The sequence below is a fragment of the Cyprinus carpio genome, unplaced genomic scaffold (assembly GCF_018340385.1).
Source record: "Cyprinus carpio isolate SPL01 unplaced genomic scaffold, ASM1834038v1 S000006675, whole genome shotgun sequence".
In the NCBI taxonomy this organism is placed as follows: Eukaryota; Metazoa; Chordata; class Actinopteri; order Cypriniformes; family Cyprinidae; genus Cyprinus; species Cyprinus carpio.
In genome coordinates, this window is record NW_024879293.1 from 675,643 (window position 1) to 687,119 (window position 11,477).

The window sequence follows — 11,477 nt, forward strand, 5'->3', positions numbered from 1 at the left end:
ATGTAACTCTAAGCTTCATGGACTCACTCTCTGAGTTACCCTGTACACAGGGTTGGTTGCAGTATGGGTCCTCTAGCATAGGTGATGTTTGGTGCAATTGTGTAGAGCTGGTGGAAGACAGGTCTAGCTGATGTGACTCTACAATTCAAAAGATACAGATGGACAAATTGAAATGTTACAAGAGTGTTTCTGTTCAAAAAAAAAAAAAACATTAAAAAAACCAGCACGATCCCTCCCTTTATACTGACCACCATCTTCAGCACTGAGATGATACTGATGATCAGTAGTGCAGGTTTCTTGCCTCGGAGGCATGTCTAAAAAATGTATACTACTGTTGCACTGCTGTACTAGTTGTTTTGTGCTTGGCGTTGGCATATTGCCGTAAAGGGTTTAGAAAGTCTAGAGAAACTGAGGCTGTGAAGATGAACAAGACGTATAATTAATACAATTATTTAATAGTTAAAATATCTAAAGAAGACAGTATTTAAAAACAGCATCAGTCAATGTGTGTGACAACTGTAACCTTCCCACACAGGCTGAGAGGGTTAGCTCTGGGGTTCAAAGTAAATCATTCACCAGGCCGAACTGTCACTGGAGCAAACTTAAAAAGTTCTTTATTTGTCATAAAGCAGGGTTCAGGGTAACGGGGAGAAAACTTGAACATAACTTCTTCTCTCTCAGGTTGCTCCTTTCTGCATCAATTTATTTCTGGAAAAGAGGCAGGAGAGGTGTAGGATTAGTTAAGGGGATTCGCTGTACTCACGCCGTCAATTAAGCCTCTATCTTCAAGAGGGTAGTTGGGCTGGCTGGGCTTGAATGCATCCAACACTGAGTCTGTCCTCTTCCCCTTCGTCTCTCTCTACTGTGGCTTCTTTGCTCACTTTTATGTGATTACTAATTGGGCCCAACAGCCTGCAGCTGAGGCTGCCTGCCAGAGGGGAATGCTGCACACCTGTGTTAGAGCTGTCCTTGTGTCTTTCTGGTTTGGATTCTTTGATATCTCTAACCATTAGGTGGTGGTATCCATGGTGCTGCAGGTGACTGTGCTGCGTTGTGATGGACTGTTTCTTTCTGGCCACCACATACCCTCTTTTCCAGCTCCTAACTCCTATTTGGAGCGCATGCCCAAGAGCAGTCATGCCTCCTGGACATGGCATCAGCATTCGCATGAGAGCTCCCAGCCCGATGTTCTACTTTAAATTGGAAGTCCTGCAACTGAAGAAACCAGCGAGTGATTCTTGCATTTTTCCCTTGGTTTTGAGACATCCATTTTAGGGGAGCATGAACAGTTATTAAAACAAATTTTCGACCCAACAGGTAATACCTCAATTTTTCAATAGCCCATTTTACAGCAAGACACTCCTTTTCAATTGTGGCATAATTCTTCTCGTGGGGCAGCAACTTACAGCTAATAAACATGACGGGGTGTTCCATGCCATCCTGCAACTGAGACAGTACTGCTCCAACCCCGACTTCGGAGGCATCGGTTTGTAGAATGAACGGTTTGTTGAAGTTCGGGGCTTGTAGGACTGGTTCACCACAGAGGGACTGCTTGAGTTCGGTGAAGGCCCGTTCGGCTTCTTTGGTCCAGCTCACCTGGTTTGGGAGGTACTTGCGGGTCAACTCTGTTAGGGGGGCTGCTTTTGTGGCGAAGCCAGGTATGAACATTCGGTAGTAAGCAAGAAGCCCAAGGAAGGTTCTTACCTGTTTCTTGGTTTGGGGTCGGGGCCAGGTAAGTATGGTGTCAATTTTCTTAGGTTGGGGTTTCACATTTCCTCTCCCAACAGTGTACCCTAGATAGTTGGCCTCCTCTTGGGCGAGTGTACACTTGCCTGGATTTGCTGTAAGAGACGCTGACCGTAATGCTTGTAATACAGCCTCTAGATGGTGAAGATGCTCCTCCCAACTCCTGTCATGGATAACAATGTCGTCAAGGTATGCAGCAGCATATTGCTGGTGGGGATGGAGGACTCTATCCATGAGTCTTTGAGACGTGGCTGGTGCCCCGTGGACCCCAAAAGGAAGAACCCGGTATTGAAAGGTCCCCTCAGGAGTGGAGAAGGCGGTTTTTGGTTTGGCTTGGGGGGTTAGAGATACTTGCCAGTACCCTTTGGTCAAATCAAGGGTTGTGATAAAACGTGCAGGGCCCAGTCGCTCGATTAACTCATCTATCCTTGGCATAGGGTAGGTATCGAACTGGGAAACTTCATTCAGTTTTCTGTAATCATTACAGGATCGTGTACTCCCATCTGGTTTTGGTACGAGGACGATAGGACTTGACCACGCACTTTGGGACTCCTCTATAACACCTAGGTCAAGCATTTTCTTTACTTCGGTCCGGATGGCTTCCCGTTTTGCTTCCGGGATCCTGTAGGGTCGAAGCCTAACTACCTTCCCTGGTTCAGTTTTTATATCATGGGCTATAAGGGAGGTCCGTCCAGGCAGATCCGAGAAGATGTCACGGTTTCACCACACGAGTTCACGTAACTCCTGCTTTTGCCTAGGGGAGAGCTGGTTACCCATCTTTACCTGCGGGGTTATAGGAGAAGCGACACTGGCTGTGAGCACATTGCTTGTAGGCGCGATAGGTTCATGCCACGTTTTCAGAAGATTTATATGGTAGATTTGCTGGCCTTTCCTCCGGCCAGGTTGGCGTACTCTGTAGTTGACCGGACCCACCCGCTCTACAATCTCATAGGGTCCCTGCCACTTGGCCAGAAACTTGCACTCGTTGGATGGTACTAGTACTAATACCTTTTCTCTGGGCTGAAAATCTCTTATCTTGGCTCCCCTGTTGTATATTTTGGCCTGTTGTTGTTGGGCCTGTTGCATGTGTTCCCTTACTATCGGCCAGACTCTTGCCATTCGGTCGTGCATCTGTTCAACATGCTCAATGACGGTGCGGTGGGGTGATGGTTGCTGTTCCCAACTCTCTTTAGCGAGGTCCAGAATCCCTCGAGGTCGTCGCCCGTAGAGGAGTTCAAAGGGCGAGAAACCAGTGGAGCTTTGTGGGACCTCTCGAATAGAGAACAAGACATATGGTAACAGGTGATCCCAATTTTTCCCGTCAATGTCAATCACTTTCTTTAACATATGTTTAAGGGTTTTGTTGAACCTCTCTACCAGCCCATCAGTCTGGGGGTGGTATATGGAGGTTCTGATTTGTTTTACCTTCAATTGCCGACAGGTCTCTTTCATAACCGTAGACATGAAGCAAGAACCTTGGTCAGTAAGGATCTCGTCAGTGATCCCGACCCAGCTGAAGAGTTGAACCAGTTCTCTGGCGACGGCCTTTGAGGTGGCTGATCGGAGAGGTATGGCCTCTGGGAATCGGGTGGCATAGTCAAGGATGACTAGAAGGTACCGGTGTCCCCGGTTCGATTTTGGCAGCGGTCCCACAATGTCCAGTGCAATCCTGCTGAAAGGAGTCTCAATGATTGGTAGAGGAATAAGGGGGTTTCGGTAGGTTACCTTTGGGCTGTTGAGTTGGCATTCAGGACAGTGACGACAATATTCTTCTACCGCCTTTTTAACCCCGGGCCAATAGAACCGCGTGAGGATCCTTTTATTGGGGTATAGAACAATTAACAAAAAAAAGGAAAAATAAAAAATAAAAATAAATAAAGGGGAAAGGGGAAAGGGGGAACACACATACAGATGGTAGACAACCAAAATGAAAAGGTACGGATTGCGAACTGAATGTAATTGTAAAATGAGATAAAAGGAGGAGGGTAAAACAACAATAACATTATGATATAACATTGTACCATCTTTAAAAACCATTAAAAAATGTACAGTGAGTTAATTTCAAAATGTAGGATAGTTTTAGGCTACAGTCTACTCATCAAAAATTAAAAGAAGACCTTTACACAAAGGATCTTATGCTTGCTATTGTTATTAAACAGTCATTAAATATAAGGCCTATATATACAGATAAAAAGCTAAATGTTTTCATTTCGGTTCATTCTTGGTTTAAAAAAATCCTTCAGGTTCCATTTGCAGATCGAAATGAGAACGGTCCAGCATTTAGCAATAATAATTATTAATTCTGTTATTATTCTTGATTTTTCAAACTGCTAACACTTTGCATTTTTGAATTATGCCTTTACTGTGTGACCAAAAATTTTGTATTTTCTGTTTCAGCTGTTTGATCGTGCTGTTGAATTATGCATTTTCATTGGAAACAGTAGTCGTTCACCTTGCCATCCGGCGCGAGCAGCGGTCCACTTTGGCATATTTTTGTTAATTATGATTTTTTTTATTTTTTTTTTCGTCGATACTGAAACACGCATGAATTACAAAGCCTATTTTTCCTAATGAATAATAGTTAAGCCTTGAAATAGGCAACATCACGAATATGGAAACGTTTGGATTTCTCCCGAATGAGAGCCATCCTTATGGTTCGCTTTAAATTATTATTCATTTTTTTTTTTTTTGTTTGTTTATAGCTAACCCTATATTATTATATACTGCAATTTTATTTATCCATTAGAATTATATATTTGTAATTATTGTTCTGTTCTGATAAATTTGTTAAATTTAAAGGATTTGTTTGTAAAGTGAAGAGAACTAAAAATATCCTGTTGGCACATTATAACATTATTAGGCCAGCCGTTATTATTTCTGAATGTAATAAAATGCAACTTATACATGACTTGTATATTTTTTTTCCTCTCACAAACTTAATTAATTTTTTTGCCTGTTTTAAAAAATAAATAAATAAATAAATACAATAAAAATGACATGTAGGAAACGAAAATAGGCGATTAATCGGTTAAAATTTGGTTACTGTGGGGTAATTATAATTATTATATACTTAGGAACAGAGTCTGGGCCTAATCTAGGCTATCCAGGGTTTTTTTTTTTTTTTTTTTTTTCATTGCATCTGAAAATGACTTTGTGCAGCACATTCACTTCGCACGCTCAACCTGCCTCGCGCGTTGACGATTTTAAAAATGTTTGCTATTAAAGTTGCTGTCCCATTTTATACAGGAATTGTTCATAAAAAAAAAAATAGAATTATATTGTTAGTTCTAATTATATTGTTAACACAAGTTCATTTAGGCTATTTAACATGCACTGTGACATTTTACCCTGTTTTAACTTATAAACTTCTTGAGATTTTAAAGTCAGTTTAATAGTATTGAAGTTCAAGTTTTTAAAAAAAGGTTTTAAATGCTTAAATTATTTCTATGAATTAATAATATGTTAATTGCTTAAATTATTTATATGAATTAATAATATGTTATCATGTTTATTCTTGTAGAAAATAAGTGTTTATTCTTTAAGAAAATAAGGGAAAAAATAAGGGATGATCCAAATATTATTCATATTTGTTTTGCTTCACCTATTTATGTAAGCTACAATTATTCTAAAAAAAACAAACAAAAAACAAAACAAAACAATGTAATTAAAAGTGCCATCGGCCTGAGTAAATTTTACCATTATAGAATTGTGACTTTTTAAAGGTTAGTGATTTAGGAGGTGAAAATACTTTGAAATTACAAATGTTATGGGATTTTAAAGCATAACAACTGAAGGTCTATGAAAAGCATTTTTTTTTTAAACAATGGCACTTAAAGTTTTGAACTAAAATATTATTTCAACCATATAGCCTGTGAATAAACAAAATGCATACTTTTCAATTAAAGAACACTGAGAGTTTGCTTCTGGTGTTAGGATTTGTACTTCAATAATGAGCTCAAAGTTTAGGAATAGCCAACACGGGTTTTTTTTTTTTTTTTTATTTCTCTCTCTCTCTCTCTCTCCCTCTCTCTCTCTCTCTCCATTTAACTCTCTATATAACAGCATTAACTTACAATGGAATACATCTTCCTTCAGGAAGACTGAATGTTTTTCTGTCTTGCTAAATGTTGGGCTCATGATCAGTAAGTTGTATTCGCTCAAACTGATTTAGTTAAATCAAAACTTGCGGACTTTGAAGCTGGGTGCAGTTAGTTAGAGTCCCCACGCGCTGTGAAGCGGGAGCAGCTGATGGAGGACTCTGCTTGGTCTTAAAGCCTTTCGCAAACGCTACGGTCACAAATAATGATTTTCATAAAATAATGATTAATTAACAATTGATAATTTGTTATTATTATGGTCTTGTGAAAACAATAATATGGGCTGCGGGAAAATAATGAATATAAAGAGTAGGTCTGCTGTGAGTGCAGGCATGTTTCAGCACAGTAACATGACAACACACTGTTCCTCACAGCCAAAAAACAGACCTAGTTCAGTTCAGCTGGAGGGGGTTGGGGGGTAGTTCTGTATAGCTTGTGGGGGTCGAGATAAAGGTCTGAATCTCTTGGTCTTTCTTATGGACAGTGTCTTATGAGGGTATCAAACTTGCAGAACAGGTTTAGATAGGACTCGTCATTTTGGTATTAGGGCAACTTTGAAGAAAGGTTTTGATCCACTTCAAATGTTGACTAATGTATAGCGCAATATAGTTTATTAGTTATTATAACTTCAGAGGAAGTTGCCTTAACTCAAAAAAAAAAAAAAAATTTGCAAACTGTTGCGTTAATTTTATTTTGTTTCGTCTAAACAATATTATTTTTAGACTATGAAATATAGCCTAAATTCTCACAGAATGTAGCCTTTTCATAACCATATATTGTCTATACATCTCTTTGTGTTTTTCTAAATCCCAAACAGAGTCCAGACATCAGTATGATCCGTCTATGATGTTTTATAGGCTTTTTTAGATTTGGGAATACACATGCATACAGACATGACAAAAAAAAAAAAAAAAAAAAAACATTTTGGAGTTTTTGGAGACATTATTATTATTATTATTATTATTATTATTATTATTATTATTGTAGCCTATTTACAATGCACAAACCAGAAGCAACAATATCTGCAGAGAAGGGTTGGCCATTCTCAAATTATAAAAAAATCAATTTTATTTCAATTTTCGTTTTTGTGTTTCAGAGGAAAAATCAGTGTTAAGGTATCTCTCCATTATAGACGTTCTGAAAGAAGAATTTATGCAAACGCGTATAAAATGCTGTAAAAACTTTAACAGAGATGTCTAGAGGGTATTTAATAGGTCTGCCTCCCATGTAAGATTTTTCTAGTTACTAGTCGTTCATTTTTCATTATTCAACTAATCGCAGGTTTATATTAAATTTACATCTATAATCCATAATGAGCCTTAATATATTCCGCGCTCAAGCACATGCATTAGGTTTGCCCCAAAGCACAGGCAGAAGTAGCCTAATAATTGTAAAAAAAAGGAGACATTTTAATTATTTATTAATAAACAAATGTTTTTTGTCGGCTGCAAGATGAAATTCACAGTGCTGACTCTTTCCACATGGACGTGCCTTTAAAGAGAAATACAACCTCACAGATTACATAATGCTTTTATTCTGAATTGATTCGTTTAAAAGACATTTCAAGCTTTCTGTAGATATATTTATCATGTATGTGAGACACCGCAATTTTAAGTTAATTCATTATCAGGAAAAAATTCAAGTGATCTAGAGGGCGCCTCCCTGTCCTGCATGCACATTAATAATTTTCGCACAAACACTTGAATATGAATAATAATTCACATTTTGCATATGCATTACAACGTAAATTATTTTTACATGCAATTATCCAAAATAAAACCAAACAAGATTTGTAATGAAGATAAAACAGATGAGAATAAATGCTGCGCGTGCACTCAGCATCACTCGCGCGCCGCGCAAATCTTGCACACAGACATTTTACACACCTGCATTTAAATGTGGCTGCAATTTTTTTTTTTTTTTTTTTTTTTTACTTAAATTCTCTGTAAGCAAGTAACGGCGGCTCCCTTTGAAATCACTGAAGTTGTCTATTAATGAAGCTCTTTTTTACATCATTTGAACTTTGGTGATTATAATGAGAGAACTTGAGTTTAATCATGAGGACGTTTTATTAATCAGTCCATTCTTTATAATTTGAGTGATTTAGTTTAATCATGAGGACGTTTTTTTTATATTCGTTTCTTGTTTTAATTAGGCCAAAATAATGGGAACGAAATTATACAGTGCCTCACATTTTACTAAAATAAAGAAAATAATTTATAAAACACGCAACAATTTCTTAATCAGTCAAATATATTTTCCCAAGAAGTTGTCTGTCAAAATAAAGGACAGGTAACGAATAACAAAAATGCATGTTGTTTTATTAAAGGAATTTTAAAATATAAATTAAAATATAGGCCTAATATATGAGAATATTGATATTTTGCATATAAATCCATGTAGCCTAGCTCACTAAAATAGGCTACCACTTTTAATGCTACGATGCAAAGTAAACCACAATTTATTTTGAATAATATAACACATAATTCATATTATATAAATAATACTGCACACCTATTAAATGTGTCATATCTAAAATATGGCGTAATACTGTGTAGCTTAGAGAAAATATAAGCACAGGCTCAGGCACAGGCTTGACATTTATCCTGCTTGAATTCGTTCTAAGAAATGCACATAACTTCATAAGTACCAAACTTTCATCTGTGAATATTAAATATTTTAACTATAGTGTTTTTCTTTCATTTTCCCTGACTGCAGCCGTCAAATGTAACACATCAGCGAGGCAAAACTGACGTCTATTTGCGAAAATGTGCTTTGATGCGCTTGTTTGAAAACTTGTGATTAAAGCGCCACTCAGCGGTCAAAAGCTGCAAATGCACTTTGCAGACGCCGCGGCGGCGGTACGAGCGGCGGTAAAAGTAACGTTTTGGATGTCCACCTACTGTAGGTCTTTTCTGTCCCCAAATGGCCCCCCAGCAGGTGAGTATGGGCGAGATATAACACTTTAGTGGTGTATGGCTTAGGTACCAGCAACTGATTTATAGTTTCACCCCTTCGCTGATCCACTCTATACAACAATCTGTTTTTGATCATAAAATGTGGATAAGTGAGTCTACTCACCCCAACTTGTGGCTGGCCCTCAATCACCTGGGCATTCCCCCACGCTTGGCTCAGTACCGGGTCTTGCAGTTGGGCGGTGCCAAACCGTCCCAGCCTTTCTCCTTGGAGGACTTCTGCCGGGGGAAATTCAGAAAATACCTCGTGGGATTCTATATCGTCCCTAACCTGTACCCCTTCGGGGTCTTCTGAAGCAGTGGCAGTGGAGTCAGAGTGATGCTCCTCACCTCTATCACTATGGTGAGGCTCTTCAGGGCTGGTTGCATCTGCATCTGTGGTCCCTGCATTGGTTCCTAAAACGCGGGGAGTGGATAGCCGGTCTCTTCTTCTGCGTCGAGTAGGTTTCCTCCCCTCTGTAGCTCGGCTTGACCAGTAGGCAGAAAAGGCTTGACAGTCTCGGCCCACGAGGACAGGGACTGGCAGGTGATCGACGACCCCTGCTCGTACTCGGAACTGCCCCCGTGGGGTGACCATTCTTAATTCGGCAGTGGGGTAGTTTCTGGTGTCCCCATGAATACAGGAAACGGAGATCTCTTTCCCCAGGATAAGCCCTGCAAATTCTGGCCGGACTAGTGTTACCATACTGCCTGAGTCTATAAGCGCTTCTGTGTCCTTGCCCCCAATCTTAACAGGGACTTTAGGGGCGGCCGTCCCCTCATGAGCCCAACAGGTGGTAAGAAAATGGCATGGAAACCTGGATTCCGAGGTACTGGCGGTGGGCATCGGCTCCTCTCGGCCTGGGCAATCTCGAGCCAGGTGTCCCTCCCTCCCACATGTAAAGCATCGGAATGGAACAGGATTTCGTAGAGGCCTCTCATCTTTCCAGTTTCCCTGGGGTTTTAGGGGTCCGGGTTGGACCACTTCGGGGTGCTTTCTAGGAGGTTCTCGCTCTTGTCTTGGTTCCAAGAGAGGTTTTTTGGGTACCTCAGGTTTCATCAAGCTCACCGTCACCTGGTGGTTTTCTAGGAGTGCAATCAAGGCATCTACACTTGGTGGTCCCTGTTGAGCCACATATTTTTTTGCATCTGTAGGCAGGCCACGTGTGCACCGATCAATCACCCCCTTTCTACCGCAGATGGCCCTTCTCCTTCATCCAGCCAGCTTCTTACCATGCGGGGTTAACGTGGTTACTTGGGCCCGTGCTGGAAGTGATGGACGGTATTCCCAGCTATGGACACACTGGGCCTTGGCAGGCAGGCTGAGCCCATATTGGGCCAGGATTGACCTCTTGACCACTTCATAGCTTGTAGCCTCATGAACGGTGAGGTCACGGCAGGCCTTCTGGGCTTCCCCAGTTAGCAGAGGGAGTAGCAGGTTCGCCCAGTCTGCCCTGGGCCATCTCTCTCTTTGGGCAGTTTTTTCAAAAAGGTCGAGATAGGTTTCAACATCATCTTCTCTAGTCATTTTGGTCAGATAATCTTGGGGCCTCCTACTGTGTGCCTCAGTCCTTCGGCAGAGCTCCGTGACTGCTGCATTCAGGGTCGTTTGAGCCTGCAGAATGGCGGTTAAGGCTTCCTCCATTTTCTTAGCATTTCTCTTCACTGTCTGAATCCCAGGCGAGGGTCAACTCATGCCCGCATTCTCCACCACATGTAACCTTCCCACACAGGCTGAGAGGGTTAGCTCTGGGGTTCAAAGTAAATCATTCACCAGGCCGAACTGTCACTGGAGCAAACTTAAAGTTCTTTATTTGTCATAAAGCAGGGTTCAGGGTAAAGGGGAGAAAACTTGAACATAGGTACTTCTTCTCTCTCAGGTTGCTCCTTTCTGCATCAATTTATTTCTGGAAAAGAGGCAGGAGAGGTGTAGGATTAGTTAAGGGGATTCACTGTACTCACGCCGACAATTAAGCCTCTATCTTCAAGAGGGTAGTTGGGCTGGCTTGGCTTGAATGCATCCAACACTGAGTCTGTCCTCTTCCCCTTCGTCTCCCTCTACTGTGGCTTCTTTGTTCCCTTTTATGTGATTAGGTTCTGTGGTTTTTCTTATGCGTGCAACTAATTAACTCAAATGAAGTGAATATTCATGAGTCTATGAATATGATGTGCTTATTGCTTACAAATATTAAATTACCCAAAGAGGGAATATTTAATCATTTAAAGGTAATCTTTACTAGAATTAATGTAAGTTATCTAGACAATCTGTTCATCCCGCGAACTGTATGCTAGACTCCCTTATCAAATATCAATAAAAATACCCTTCTTACAAACTCCAAGAAATATTAATCTTCTGATCAGGAAGAACAATATTTTCTGTGTCTGTAGTATTTAGATTACTGAATAGTAATTTCTAGAAAACAAAGCTTGTAGCTTAGATCACACGATTCAGGGACTTCGATCTTGATGAGCAATAAAACGGTTCAGTTCAAGCAAATTGTTGTATTTAATAAAAGCGGACGAAAGAGTACATAACTACAATTCACACAGAGTAAATATGAGTATATAGCAAAACAAACAGTACAATTTAAACAAGATAATCAAACAAAAACAGTAATGAGATAGAGAGGAAGAGAAAGAGAAAGAGTGAGAGAGAGAAAGAGTGAAGGCAGATCTCAGA